Source organism: Haemorhous mexicanus, chromosome 2, assembly GCF_027477595.1.
Source record: "Haemorhous mexicanus isolate bHaeMex1 chromosome 2, bHaeMex1.pri, whole genome shotgun sequence".
NCBI lineage: Eukaryota > Metazoa > Chordata > Aves > Passeriformes > Fringillidae > Haemorhous > Haemorhous mexicanus.
This window is the reverse complement of record NC_082342.1, coordinates 51,730,807-51,743,717: the sequence shown is the minus strand read 5'-3', so window position 1 is coordinate 51,743,717 and position 12,911 is coordinate 51,730,807. Positions and strand designations below refer to the sequence as shown.

The 12,911-nt window shown below is 43.1% G+C and overlaps 1 protein-coding gene across 2 annotated transcripts in view; it reads right to left on the bottom strand.

The window, feature by feature from the left end:
• Positions 1 to 12,602, bottom strand: part of MTUS2 (microtubule associated scaffold protein 2) — a 265,802-nt gene extending 253,200 nt beyond the window's left edge. For both annotated transcript variants that reach the window (XM_059838810.1, XM_059838809.1), the window contains exons 1-2: positions 12,535 to 12,602; positions 3,788 to 3,860 (exon numbers count right to left, since the gene is read on the bottom strand). The gene's annotated coding sequence lies outside the window, so the exon portion shown is untranslated. The remainder of the gene's footprint in view (positions 1 to 3,787; positions 3,861 to 12,534) is intronic.
• Between the last annotated feature and the right edge of the window lie 309 nt (positions 12,603 to 12,911).

Genomic DNA, 12,911 nt, shown 5'->3' with positions numbered 1-12,911 from the left:
AGCTCAGGAAGTTTGCCTTGTCTGCACAGCAGCCGAGCAGCGACCACTGGCTTGCAAAAGGCCACATGGGCTGGGAGCTGCCAACTGAAGAGGTCTGACCAGCAAACAAGAGCCTCCCCATGTCAAAGCAAATGGCCAAAATACTTGTGATTGGTGTATTGCAGAGCTAGAAATAGAAAGCAATTCTTTCACCATACTGTGGTATTTGAACAGCTTCTCTTTTAAAAGGGCAAACAGTTCATTCCCCTGAAAGCTTGCCTACAATGGCAATGGCAATGGCTGGGCTTCATTTCAGTAAATATTAGAATTGCCTTTTTCAAAAAGGAAGCTCAATTCTTTTAAAGGTTAAGAAGGTAACAGACAAACACACAACTTCAAAAAAAAACTCAAAACACTAAAAGGTACTGTACTTATGAGGAAAAGGGTGGGAAGATAAAGCCATGGATACCACATGTCCAACAAGGAAAACAGAATCTGGAGTATTGACAAATGACAAGCTGAGAGAGGGGCTGAGGTCTGCTAGAAATCCATCAAGTGAGGTATTTTTCAAGCATGTATCCTCAAAGGTATGAAAAATATTGTCACATTGAATTTTATTCCAGCATAGAATCTGTTCTGGAAGGACCCCTTTAAAAGTGTGGCCTTGGGAAAGTCTGCAAACTTCAGTCATGGCTTAATACAAGCAAGCAGTGAAACCAGCTCCAGCTGATGTTATGTTGGACTCCTACTGGATACAGGTAAACCATATAACCAGAAAATTATGATTCAATACAGGCAAAGGGCAATGCTCTCATTTCTTTTGCAAATGGAAAACAATGTGCAATCTTAACCAATATCTAATTTATTTGTTTGGATATTTTAGCAAGACCATTTCTCAAAATTACAAAAATATAAAAGGACCTGCTAAGGGATGCTTTAATACACGCCAAAAATAAAAAGGAAAGTCACTGTGCTGCAGACATGAAAGGAAGCTTTTATGGTTGAAGAGTCCTGGCTACAGAAAGTGAAAGCAGCAGCAGAGAAATCTGTAAAACAAATGCATAGTACATAACAGATGGGGGAAAGACACTGTTAGCAATGAATACAAATTAACATTGCAGAAATGCAAGCAAACAATGGAAGCAAAAAAAGCAGTAAAAAACTATGGTGAGGTTTATGGCAATAGGAGCTCCTCCCTAAGTGAACAGGAATAAGAGAATGCCAAGCAATGACTTCAATAGTTGGTCATTGCAGACAAAAATTACCAAAAAATTGAGAAAAATACAGATTTGACAACTACTTCTCTGCATTCAGAAAGATGCAAGATGCCTTATTCACTTGTTACAGTGATGAAGATCACTATGACTTGAGAGAGCTTTAAATAGCCCCTCAGTTCAAACCCTGCATTCAAGAGCAGAGGGCAGGTGAATCAATAACTTTTAATTCAATGACTCTTTTAAAAGCCATAGGTGCACTAAAGGTTCCTGGTGACTGGAAAGAGTTGCTATCAAAGCAGCATTTACAAGGGTTAAGTGGGATAAGCAAAGCACCTCTCAAGCAGTTAGGCTGACATCAGTAGTAAGCAACAGCGGGGAAAGATTAGCATGGGACACAATCAATAAGGCATTGAAAGACAGTCACATAATTAACACCAATCAACACAGCTGTATGGAAAACAGGCCTGGTCATGTAAATCTGATCATTTGCATGCAGTGACATCATCATTTGATAATGGTATGTGCTGACAGGATGTATCTCTAGCCCTAATTTCACACTAGGCAGTGATTTAAAGTCATGCTATACATAAAATCCTGAATTAAAAGATTCACCATACTAAATGAACACTGCTCGTAGCAAGTGAATTTCAAAAGTGACTAGCTAAATGGATCACTACAAGGAGAATCAACATCCTGATAATAGAATCCAGCAGGGGAAAAAAGTGAAGTACAACACTCAGAAACTCAAGAGATACAGACTGTCTTGGAAGGCAAGGTTCATTATTTACTGAATAAAATGTAATGGTGACATGGTAGACTGAGTACTACTGGCACCCTTTAAATGAAGGCCTGGTCTCTTTCAGAAGATATGCTAAATAAAAATCAAAGTACTACTACTGAAATACTATGAATTCCTCTGACCTCCACAGAGCAGGCAAGAAGAATAGATATTCATGTGGTCCTCTTCGGTCTTTAAATTTATAAGCCTGGGAAACAATGACCCAAACATTATTAATCCCTCAGGAATTTAATGCAATAAGTGAATGACGCTTAATCCATCTGATACAGGGTAAAGTGTCTTGAGTATTTCTATGGTTTTTCAGCTGTAATTCAGTGTTCAATTGCTGGATGACTATTAAAATATTATCAAGTCACTTCCCTGAATTTCTGATTTTTTTGGCAGAAAGCAGCAAAAATCTATCCTTTTGCACAAATAGGGAGGGGCAGTTTCAGACTCTTGATTCACACCTCCCCACATAGATCACTTCAACCTGTTCCTAGGAAGTGTTATTAACAGTGACACTACCAGAACAGTATTTCCATGGCATTCCAGAAAGCCTCCCAGCAGGCACAGCTGTGACTAACACTAATTTCATGCAATTAGGGTTGTGCTCTTATATACCCATCATCTTCCTAAGCCGTGCGCTGAGATCCGTACAGGAGATGAAAGTCTCGTTATCCCTGCCAAGCATTATTTGATTCTGTCTGTTTGAAACAAAACACAGGGTTTTGAAAATGCCATTCCTGTAAACAACTCTGGAATGGGCCAGAAGACTTTATACTTCCAGTTTTGCAGCAGGCACCAAAATTGCTTCAAGACTTACAGCCCCAATGATCGGTAGGCACAGTTCCAATCACTTTTAAACCAAGGTCGTTTGTAACAATGGAAATGCATTTAAAAATATTTCTGTAGAATCTTTGCATCACTCAGTGTCCTGCAATGTTGTCCTCGAAGAGATGATGTGCCCTGCACTGGGCATTCCCTTCTTTCATGTGGGACAACACACAGGGCTAGAGCATCACAAGCCACCTGTGAGCCCATAAACACAAGATTGCTCCTCTTTGGTGTTTAGCCCCTGACTGCTGCAGGATGTATGTGCCACCCAGAAGACAGTGACACTCCAGTTCAATCACTTATTTCCCAGCCATAAATAATCACAGTATTTGTGACTGAGTGTGACTGCCACCAGAGTAACTGCTTTTGACTTTGGGTCTCCCCAGTGGAAAGAGCAACTTTCCATCAACTTACACCATGTTGATGTCTGAACTTGTCCAGCCAAACTTTTTTATCACTTGAGGGGCAGGATCATGCCTGGCCACGGGAAATGCATACACAGAGCCTTCAGCAGGCATTGCTATTGCTACTGCTCACCATGAACACAGCCTTGTGCCACTACAGCACAGTTTTTCAGGATCTATGTCACAGTCATCTCCCCACTGACAAAGTTTTGCCTTCCCAAGCATGAAAGACTATCTTCAAACATTGTTATAATGCCTCAAAAAGTAGCAGGATTTACTTTAGATATATATAGTACATTGGTTTAGATAGTCTTATTTTCAGTGTATGCTATGCCTAACAAGCAAAGCAAAAACATTAGGAAAGCAAAGGGCTATCACAGTAAAAAAGCATCATGGTCTGCTTTGAAATTACCTTTATCTCTAGTGCTTTCATAATCATTGAATGGAATTTTCATTGGATAAAACTGCACTATTCAAAAAAAAAAAAAAAAAGATTTCTTGAAAGAGTTCTTTGGTGGCAAATATATTTAAAAGATGAAATCAGACATTAATAATACAGAAGACAGGCTTACCCAAAATGCTGAAAAAACAAGTTTTTCTTCCATTGGTGATAATTTGCCTTAGAAGACAGTCCCAGGGTGGAAACTTTAAAAAAAAAGGAAAGAAAAACCAAAACAAAAGACTCATTAGAACCAGAGTAGGTAACAAGGACATACACCATCAAATCTTCTGTAAACACAGTGCTCAAGATTAAACATCCTGCTCTTCTGATTAGGATCCTGTCCAAGTTTCCTGGCATTAGCCCACAGATAAGCTGATCTGCCTTTGCACTGAGTGAAGTGAAGCAATGCACCTACTCTTAAAAGGGGAAGAGGCTACAAAACCTTTGTGAAACAAACTCCACATTTTCTGTTCCTCTTCCTCTGGAATATCTTTACAGTAAGTCAACACTCAAGTCAAATTTAGGTACAGAAACTGAAGGGGAAGCACAGATTCCACTCAGTCAGGTTTTCATATATTTACAGAGATCATTGTTTTAAAGACACTCTGTGCTACTTGACACCTTGCCCCCTTGCCACGTTTTGATGTGACATGGATGATGTGGTGTTGCTCAGGGAGATTTAGCTGCATTTGCTTGTGATGAGATCATCCAGAAAAAGCACGGAGGGAAAGAAGAAAAACAAGAAAGGGTGAGGAAGATCATCAGGAAAGCATACAGAAGGAGCTTCTCACAGAACTCAGGAAAAGATTGCAATCACAAAAACTAAACACTGGAATCAGAGAATGTGAGTTATGTCAAAAGACAACAGGTCAAGGCAGAGAAGGAAAGAAAGCCAGTCCTGAGATTTGACAAGCAGTCATGAGATGTGCTTTTACCCATGGTAAGAAAAAAGGCCAAAGTCAAACTGCCAAGATTCACAGATGAAACAAGAACAGGCTCTCTCAAGTAGCACTATCCAGATTAAAAAGATTAAAAAAAAAAAAAGTTAAAAAGGTTTTGGGTTGGGATTTTAGAGGGAAAAAATAGATGGGAATTATTTTTATATTATGTCAGTGATATGCATTTATTTATAATATGATGGGAAACAGACAGGAGATTTTAAAGTGAAGAATTAAGACATGTAAGTGCATGGAAGACCAAGATGAGGGATCTTACTGTGGGACCAGCAGAGCAGGTGGAGTTTAGGTGAGACCTGACAGTATAATAGAGAAAAGGGAAGAGAGAGAGAAAGAATGGAGAAGTAAAGGCAAGGGAGGGAGATAATGAGAGTCTTTTTTTCCTTGTGGTAATGTAATGACCAAATAGAGAAAAGTTAGACTAAAATCTTGGAAAATATTAGAAGATGTAAGGTATAAATGGCATTTTAGGAAAGAGATTTAATCAAACAATATTTCAAAAGGTTTTGTTCACATGCAACTGATGGTAACCACCTGTGATACATTTCAAATGACTGTGGTAAAATACCAAATCCAAAATAACTCTCTGCCAAGCATGTACTAATGGCTATGAAATCTGTATTTTAATATGGAATTCCTGCTATTTTTTACCTTTCCCCCCCCCCCATCTTTCGCTCCCCAACAATGCAGGTTGCTTCTTTTCAAATAACTCAGTTAAATTAAGTTGTGTGTTCAGCCTCATTAGCCACCATCTCCATTCCCCTGCAGTTTTAATTAGATAGGTCTCTTTGTGCACAATCCTTCCCCACAATGTTGCTTCTTTCACATCATCATTCTTCAAATGCTCCCAATTACACCGGAGGCAGCCCAGGTGATCAGGGCAGTGCAGAGCTCTCCCATGGAGATGGTGAGGGAGGATCTGCCCCAGCAATACACACACACTCCTTGGGCAGGGCTGAGCTGCCCTTCCACACTGCTTCACCCATTTTAAATAAGAACATTTAATTAATGACAATTTATGACGGAAGGTCAGACCTTCTGCATAGACACCAAGCCCCAAACTTTTCCCAGTAGCCTTCTTTCTGCTCCATGAGCCATCCATCGCCTCCACACCCACCCCAAGAAATCACAGAGCAGGAACAAGGCCCCTACCCCCCACCAAAGTTAGGGGGGGGTCACAGGTGTCCCCTGACTTCAGAATTATACCTGGCTGCAGCTCTTCCCCCCCAGCACCCACCCTGGCAAGCCCAGCACATCCCTCAAGGCATCAACACTTGGCACCACCCCAGAGACAGGAAAAAGCCTCACAAGGACCTGCTCCAAAAGTCTGACCTAGACTTAAGGGGTTTTTTGGTTTCTTTAAACTAGCAGAGGAACAGAGGTACCAAAACCATAAGATGACCAGTTTTCAGCTGGAAATGGAGATACATGCTGATGTTTCAGGAAAAAAAAAATGGAAGTGGCAAAGGATTAGGTCTACTCATGAGGAGCAAGGCAGAACTTCTTAAGGGCAGGGCTCCTGCTTCAACCACTATTTGCAATCTTTTAGAAGACAGACTGTAAATCCAGCAAGCATGATTGGCAGAAAACCCCTCAGAGCAAAGGACCTCTGCTCCATGGCTATCCTGCAGCCCCAGAGGAGAGCCTGGGGAGCTCAGCACAACTCCCAGGCTATTCCTGGCTGCCCAGGGTCAGCAGTGGCACAGCAGGGATTAAAGCAACTTAGATTTGTTATGTAAGGGACATGTTGCTCATGGCTTCTCTCAAATCCCAAAGATGTTGCCATTATGTAATAGGAACAATCAAACAGGGCAGCTTTTCTGTGATTTGATTTTTTAAAAGTGCTGAGCAGCTGAAAATGAACAGTGGGATTCTGTCAGACTCAGTGTTATGTTTTCCACTCTAAATTCAAGTTTAACCTTAAAAATGCTGTAGCCTATAGGGACAATGACTCAGCTCTCAATTCACTCTAGATACAGAAAAGTAAAAGAAAGCAAACTTCATCCCCCTCCCCACCAGGTGCATTTCACCTTCTGAACCAAGCCCGATGCTTTCATTGTTTCAGCATCAGTATCTTGCTGGCTCCACTGACATTTAAGGATTACTCATATGAATAAAGGCTGTGGACCTGGCTCTGAACTTCGCTGCTTGGCTTGGATGGTGGCTGTGAGCCACCCTGACGCTTGGGCTTTCATCAATGAAAAATGCAAGCTCATTTGCTAAAGTCTCAAGGGTTTGTCTTAGATTATTATTGTAACAGTTTTGATGGTAATGCACACAATTTTGCATGACACATCTATGCATACACATATTACTTTAAAAACATGCACATCAATGCAACAAATTCCATTGTTTCTGTAAATCACTTGACTCATACTTGGGGCATGCTCCAGCAGTATCAAGGATGGATAGATGCAGATGTTTCAGGGAGTCCTGGCTGATCATTTGATCAAGCTGCTGTCATATTAAGATTAGCACTTCAGCCAGTGGTTTTGTTTTAGAAACTTACTAATTTCCAGCTTTTTTTTTTTTTCCAATGTTTTCTTAGTTTGAGATCTGAAAAGGAGAAAAGCACTCTTATGATGTAGAGCTCATTTCCTATCTATTCTCCTAGCCTCTCAAGCTTCTAGCACATTGAAGAAACAGTTCAGTTTCAGTGCTCATACTGAATACTTGTTGTGATCCTTTTAGCATTAAACCCCAAACAACCAATTCAGATTGTGATGGTGATACAGCAAACCTGTCCTAAGCAATTGTATCTGGTCTGACATTTCTGGTCTTGTTCATGCAGCTGTTTGAGTCCACCAAAACTCATGTGAACTGTTACCAGAGGTTTTGTTACTGTTCCTTCCTTTTTAAAGACTCATCATTGTATCACACCAAGAGCAAAACAACTTGGCAGCAGCCGCAAGAGAAGGACCTAAAATCCCCATGGTCTGATAGACCAGAAGGAACAAATTCATCCTTAGAGCATGAGTCTGCTGAGGTCTTACACGGTCAAGTGTAATTTGCTTTTAAATTTCTTATCTGTGCCCAGCATCCTGCTGTGCATAGCACATTATGATTCCTCCCAGCATTCTGGCATGAGCAAGATTCATCAAGGCCAGAAACACTTAATATAAAGCTTTTTTTTTTTTTTTTTCCTCCCATCACAATCTAATTCTTGTCCAGTAACACTAACATACTCTGGAGCACAGAAACACATTACCTGGGTAGTAGCCCCTCTGAATTTTTCTGGCAGGATAAATTTGAGAATTATTGTGAGACCTGCCTCCTACTGAAATCACAGGTGGCTCGAAAGGTTGTTGTTCCATGTTCCCCCTGTGAAACTTGGCAGAGAAAATAGGCCAGAGGGCAAAAGCACTATCAGAGCATCTCTATTTGAGCTACCCTTGCCTGCCAGACTGGCTCTTTGACAGCCCTACTGTTTTGCCATAACATAGAGCACCCCATGGGGATAATAAACATGGAAGCCAACTCATTTAGAATAAGCAATCAAATAGTTAAAATTCAAAAAGTAAAATTTAATAGAGAAGCTAATTTGCTCAGTATCTTAAAGGCTTGTTTACTTTTTAGCTATGATTTCAAAGGGAAGCAATTCTCCTGTAAGTGCTTGGTGATTGTGCCCAAGAAGTGAGACTCACAGCTGTGCAAAGAAGAACAAGTTATACCTTTCTTCCAGCTTTGCATCCCATGCAGCAGCTGTTTCAAAGCAGTTTATAGCCCTCAGGCTCTTATAAGGAGCAGCAACCTGTATTACACCAACATCTGAATTGAGAGTCACAGCTGCAGGCCAGGATGGGAACCCAAGAAAATTTTGATGCTTTTGCTGGTTTTGTGGATTGCATAAAATCACTGATCTGCAAGTTATGTCACTAACAGCAAAAGCCTGGTAACTGCTGCTACACCAGATGCTTCTGAGGATTAAGCCATTTTCAGAGATGTTTGATGTTGAGACCTCTGCTGGAACAAAACAGACTTCACCATTCACAGTCCCCAAACACTGTGCAAGAGTCAGCCAGCACACTCCTCCAAGTTTTTGGGGAAGAAGTTAAGGCATGGTCTTAAACTGAATTACCATATTTATAGAGGAACAAAACTTGGATTTCCTCACTTTCCAGCCAATGCACCATTGGTGCACTATATGCTATGCCACACTACATCACAAAAGTGACATTAACTTTTCCTTGAGCAGAAAACAGTTCCTGCCCTAAAATGTGAAGATTCACTATCTCAGGAGTTTAGGAACTGTTTGCCTGACTGTCAGCTTTGTACCTTCTTAATTTAAAAAGAAATGCCAATCCTTTAAAAAATTACTAAGGCAACTGCCTAAATAAAGTCTTTTAAAAAGCAAGGTCTAGCACACAAGTCTTATGAGGAGAGCTGAGGGAGCTGGGATTGTTTAGCACAGAAAAAAAAAGTCTTGGGGGACCTTACTGCTTTCTACAACTGCCAGGAAAAAAAAAGTTGTAATGAGATCAGGGTGGGCCTCTCTTCACAGGTAATAAGCAACAGAACAAGAGGAAATTGTCTCAGTTTGTGACAAGGAAGGTTTAGGTTGGATATTAGAAAAAATTTCTTCACTGAAAGAGTTGTCAAGCACTGGAACAGACTGTCTAGGAAAGTGGAGTCACCATAGGTGGAGGTATTTAAAAGATACGTGGATGTGGTACTTGGAGATGTGGTAGGCTTGGCAGTGCTGGGTTAACAGTTGGACTATTTTTCAAAAGCTTTCAATATTTTACATATATGTCATTTAGCTGCAAAATAATGACCTGGTTCTCTATCATAACAGAGTAACACGGGGCAGGGCTTTCATTGGTATAAATCACTTCGTTGTCAAGTTACAGCAAATTACAGCAGCTAACCATTTCTCCACTTGCTTTGCACCCTACTGACCCTTACTAAGAAGGTATTTCTTATGAAATCATTGACAGAGGCCAGTCAGGTGGTTCCAGTATTTAGTTGTACTCTGGAGATCTTTCTGGTCACCTTAGATGAAGCATTGGATCTTATCCTCTTTCCAGTTCCCCACTGGAAACCCAGAATAGCAAGATGATACCATATAACAGCAGTAGGCAGAACAACAGCCAAATCAGATTTACAGAGAGTGCAGCATCAAATGTACACCCAGCAACAGAAAGTGACAGCATTCCCAGGCTCACAAGGATGATAGTTATATTAGGATAGTGCCCGAGTAAGTTATACCAAAATCCATCTGAATTCTTTTCCTAAAGAAAAACTGTTTCAACAGGTTTGAGTTTACAGGTAAAAGGTTCAGATACAGAACAAACCACCATACCCTGAAGCTTAGCTCTCCTTTGCTACTTTCTTTTCAATTTCAGCTGCTTATGACTTTAACAAAACTGACTGCAGCAGGTTTGGTAATAGTTGCATTTAAACAACGTCAGTATAATTATAAATAACTTCAGATAAAATGCAGTACTTGTCGAGGGAAAGCATTTGCTAAATCAGCTGTGTCTCAATAGTCTGTTTAGCAAGCCTCAGCATCCAGACAGGGGAGGAGGAGTAGAGATCCTCTTGCACTGCTTGCTGCTGGCATTTCAGCAAATACCTTCACCCATATGTCCATTATTACACCTAGATCTTTTCTCCTGCAGAACCTTCAATCAAATATTAAACCAACCACTGTGTATGAGTCTCTGCTGTACTGTGCTTTACTTCATCTGCTGTTGTATGACTTTCCAGAGAGCACACATTTAAGTGGAGTTGGCTGTAACTCTGTCCTGCACCGATTTCTGGTACTTCCTGACTGAACTTAAGAAACAGAGAACACACACTGAAAGCTGAAAATCTTGGTTTTCCTAACTTAGGAGAGAGGACTAATTCTCACTGGTTACCAGGTTCCCTGCACAGGCTCTGATGTGCTTTACAGCTGTGGAAGTTCCACTTCTGCTGTTAGCTCTCCTCTCCTACATTCCTAAATAGCTAGCATTGCTTACCATAACATAAGTGTATTTTGCATGGAAATACAAACTCCAGAAATTAAGACCAGGAGTTTTAAAGCTTCTTTCCTGCTGGTTACAACTGCTATCACTAAAATAAAAGATAACACCCTAGAAAAATTTACCATAGAAAAAGCTTTGCTGTAAAGAAATTTAAAACTACTTATCTGACCCAACCCTACAACACTTGCCAATTGTTAGATCAGTAGCCAAATATCCACCTCTGTCCTTAAAGAGACAAATATATAGAGAAACATGGTACCATATCAAAAGCTACTGCAAATAAACCACATGGACGCAGCCTTGCAAGAATTTTCCTCAGTGTCTGTGAACCATTCCATCACTTCTCCCCTCTCCACACCCCACCCATTCCCAGGTAGCAATTTCCAAACTCACAGTGCAGCACTGAAGGCATTACTTACAGAATCCCCCTCCTGTACCTTAAAATAGAGCTGAGTCTCCAGAAATGAAGGTGAGGCTAAGCACCGTGGAATGAGAAGTTAACCCTCATTTGCACATGCATAGCTCTCTCCTACCGCTCTCCGGCAGCACAGGCTGCGCTGCTCTCCACCACAGATTGCATAAACAGGAGACAAGTAGCTGGGTATATTTAATTGCATTGCAAACAGGCAGACACAGTGAAAGGTTTATGTAGCATGGGATACAGAAAAGCCCACAACCCTGCTTGAATTTGGGGATGAGAAATGATAAAACCCACAAACGCTGCACTGGATGTAAGGAGGATAAAACAATCCCTCTATGAAATCACACACAAACCAAAACAAAGCATTTATGCATCACATTACAGCCAGCTCATCGGCTGCCAAGTGCCTCCTTAATGCAGTCATCCGTTGCAAAGTTAACCTGCATGCAAACACTTGACAGGCAAATGATTTTGCTACCTTAGATGCCTTAGTATAAGCAAATATTTCTAACGCTTGACCCGCAGTGAGATGTTTGTTTTTTAAGGTTTTTTTTTTACCTTTGCCGTTTAAATGCAATGATAAATGTCAAGGCTCCCGCTGGCTTACTCTTTTCATGTTTAGCGCAATCGGGGATCATTGGCTCCCTAGCAGAGGCACCTGTAGGGAGCCGGTACCGGCTGGTGCCAAGGCACACCAGCCCCTCTGCACTGTTACCTTCGGGAGGCAGCCATGGGGACCGGGGTGAAAGAAGAAGGGGCAAAGACAGAGAGGGAGGTAAAGCAAAGAGGAAAAAGGTACCCGTACTCATTTAAACTGAGTTGGAAACGACCGATCTAGATGAACAGCTCTTCACGCAAAGGCATTTCACTTGAGTAGGAAGACCTGGATTCGCTGCCCTAGCTTCCACACTTTTAGCTTTCCCTTCTTAGAAAAACGCTGCTTTTCATTCACAGCAGCTGCTTTACCTTCCATCATTTTTCGGAAAAATAATGGGATGCTATTACATGCCATGTACGGGGCTGAGAGTAAGAGCAGCATTTCAGCCCCGTGCGCCCGTGGGTTGCCGGCAAGCTCGGCACCTGCCCTGAGCCCTCCGCTGGCCCGTGCCGAAAGCTCGGCCGTGTCCCGGGGTCCCCAGCCCTCCCGGGTCCCTGTTTACCTAGGCATTGTCGCCCCGCAGGCAATTCCGATCCGCGCACGGACAGCGAAGCCCGCTCCAGCCAGTCCGGTTATTGACATCCCCAGAACTTTTGTCTGAAGGGATTTCATCACAAATATTATCCACCCTGATAAGCTGCGCTTGCTCCCCCATCTCCTGCCCGCACCAGGGGGACGGGAGCATCCGCCAGCCCCGCCGCGCCCCTCCCGCGCAGGAGCCATCCCCATCTCCTGGAGCTTTTGCCCATGTCCCGTTCCCGGCGCCCCGGGGGCGGTGAGCATGGAGCAACAGCAGCCCCGGGGCGACGCGGGGCAGGGAGTGGCGCACACCCAGGAGGCGGGAGCGGAGCCCGCGGGATGCGCGGTGCTCACCTGCCTCAGTAGCGGTAGTGGTGCCGCCGCTGCTGCGGGCGCCGCCTCCGCCGCTGCCGCCGCTGCCGCCGCTGCCGGGCCGGGCGGACGGCGCGGGCCGCGCGCGGACCCGGCTTTTATAGCGGGCGCCGCCGCCCAGCAGCGCCCCCTGCGGGCCCGCCCGCGCCCCGCGCTCAGCCCGCTCCCGCGGGGACACGCCGGGCTGCGCGCCGGCACCGCGGCACGGCGACACGGCTGTGCCGTGCTCCCGCCGCTCCCCGGCTGTTTTTTCTTTCCAGGTTAGCGCCCTGGAAGCACGTAGGTGGTTGTTAGTAGGTTATCGAATAGGTTTTGGGCTTATTTTTGGGGTAGGGGAGGGAAATGTTTAGGGTCAGCGT